Raw genomic sequence first — 2,504 nt, 5'->3', positions numbered from 1 at the left:
CGCCTTAGCCGGTTGAGCTATAGGCGCCGAGCCAACTTATGCCTTTTTTTAAAATTTATTTTTATTTTTATTTTGCAGTTTTTGGCCAGGGCTGGGCTTGAACCCACCACCTCCAGCATATGGGGCCAGCACCCTACCCCTTTGAGCCACAGGGCCACCCCTGGTAACTTATGCCTTTTGAACAACTGTTTCCCCCTCTGCTAGCAGCTACCATTATACTTTCTGTTTCTATGAGTTTAATTACTTTAGATACCTCATATAAGTTGAATTATACAATATTCATCTTTTTGTAATTGGCTTAGTTCAAATATCATAGTGTCCTCAAGGTTCTTCCATGTTGTAGCATAAGACAGTTCCCTTCCTTTTAAAGGCTGAATAATAACTGCATTGTATGTATATGTACTATATATTTTTTATCTGTTCATCTCTTGATGGGCCCTCGGGTTATTTCCAGGTGAATATGAGTATGAAAATATCTCTCCAAGATCTTGTTTTCAATTCTTTAGAATATGTACCCAGAAGTGGGATTGCAGTGTCATACGTTAGATCTATTTTTAATTTTTTGAGAAACATCCATGCTGTTTTCCATAGTTGACTGCACCATTTTACAACCCTATGAACAGTATGCAAATATTTCAACATCTTCACCCATACTTGTATTCTGTTTTTAAAAAAATGTATTTAATTAATTAACTAACTTTTTGAGACAGAGTCTCTCTCTGTGGCCCAGGGTAGAGTGTGGTAGCATCATAGCTCACAGCAACTTCAAACTTTTGGGCTCAAGAAATCCTCTTGACAAAAAAAAAAAAAAAGAAAGAAAGAAATCTTCTTGCCTCAGCCTTCTGAGTAGCTGGTTCTAGCCACTACACCTGGATAGTTTTTTCTATTTTTAGTAGAGATGGATCTTGCTCTTGCTCAGGCTGATCTTGAACTACTGAGTTCAAAAGGGATCCTCCTGCCTAGGGCTCCCAGAGTGCTGTGATTACAGGAGTGTAAACATGTTTTGAAATCAAGAAGTATGAGGTGGGCTGGGTGCAGTGGCTCACACATGTAATCCTAGCACTCTGGGAGGCTGAGGCAGGTGGACTGTTTGAGCTCAGGAGTTCAAGACCAGCCTGAGCAAAAGTGGGACCCCATCTCTACTAAAAATGGAAAAATTGAGACAAGAGGATTGCTTAAACCCAAGATTTGGAGGTTGCTGTGAACTATGACCACTCTACCCAGAGTGACAGTTTGAAAAAAAAAGTATGAAGTCTCAGCCGGGCACAGTGGCTCATGCCTGTAATCCTAGCACTATGGGAGGCTGAGGAGGGTAGATTGTCTGAGCTCATGGGTTCAAGACCATCCTGATCCAGAGCAAGCCCTTGTCTCTAAAAATAGCTGGGTGTTGTGGTGGGCACCTGTAGTCCCAGCTACTTGGGAGACTGAGGCAAGAGAATCACTTAAGCTCAAGAGTTTGAGGTTGCTGTGAGCTGTGATGGTATAGCACTCAATAGGGAGTAACAAAGTGAGACTCTGTTTCAAAAAAAAAAGGAAAGGATGAGGTCTCCCAACTTTGTTCTTTTTTCTCAAGATTGTTTTGGCTATTTGGAGTCCTTTGAGATTCCATATGAATTTTAGCATTTTTTTTCCTATTTCTGTTAAAAATGTCATTGGGTGGCACACATGGGGCAATTCAACTGCTCTTTGGTGGAATTGACATCACGAGATTTCAGAAGCATAATTTTTTTGGTACCTGGGCATTTGGTGATTTGTTGGTCCCAGTGTCCTTTGAAAGAAAAAAAAAATGCCATTGGGGCTGGGTGCAGTGCCTCAGGCCTGTAATCCTAGCAACCTGGGAGGCTGAGGTGGGTGGACTGCCTGAGCTCACAGGTTCAAGACCAACCTGAGCCAGAGTAAGACCTAAAAATAGCCGGGCGTTGTGGTGGGCCTTGGAGTCCCAGGTACTCAGGAGGCTGAGGCAAGAGAATCACTTGAGCCCAAGAATTTAGGGTTGCTGTGAGTTATGATGCCATAGCACTCTACTGAGGGTGACAAAGTGAGACTCTGTCTCAAAAGAAAAAAAAAGGGCAGTGCCTGTGGCTCAAAGGAGTAGGGCGCTGGCCCATATGCTGGAGGTAGAGGGTTCAAACCTAGCCCCTGCCAAAAAAAAAAAAAAAGAAAGAAAAGAAAAAGAAAAAAGAATACCACTGGATTTTAATAGAGGTTGCATTAAATGTGTAGATCACTTTGGGTAGTATGGACATTTTAACAATATTAAATCTTCACTCTGGGCAGTGCCTGTGGCTCAGTGAGTAGGGCACCGGCCTCATATGCCAAGGTTAGTGGGTTTGAACCTGGCCCTGGCCAAACTGCAACAAAAAATAGCTGGGTATTGTGGGGGCGCCTGTAGTCCCAGCTACTCGGGAGGTTGAGGCCAGAGAATCGCCTAAGCCCAAGAGCTGGAGGTTGCTGTGAGCTGTGATGCCACAGTACTCTACTGAGGGCGACAAAGTGAGACTCTT

General features: G+C 43.3%; 1 non-coding gene across 1 annotated transcript; it reads left to right on the top strand.

Annotated features, from left to right (window-relative positions):
* Positions 1 to 1,641: 1,641 nt before the first annotated feature.
* Positions 1,642 to 1,771, top strand: LOC111722386. Its single transcript, XR_002771207.1, has one exon. It is a non-coding gene; the product is annotated as a U11 spliceosomal RNA (small nuclear RNA).
* The last annotated feature ends 733 nt before the right edge of the window (positions 1,772 to 2,504 follow it).

Source organism: Otolemur garnettii, unplaced genomic scaffold (assembly GCF_000181295.1).
Source record: "Otolemur garnettii isolate 467f Iridium unplaced genomic scaffold, OtoGar3 scaffold00244, whole genome shotgun sequence".
NCBI classification, from domain to species: domain Eukaryota; kingdom Metazoa; phylum Chordata; class Mammalia; order Primates; family Galagidae; genus Otolemur; species Otolemur garnettii.
This window is presented reverse-complemented; position numbering and strand designations above follow the sequence as displayed.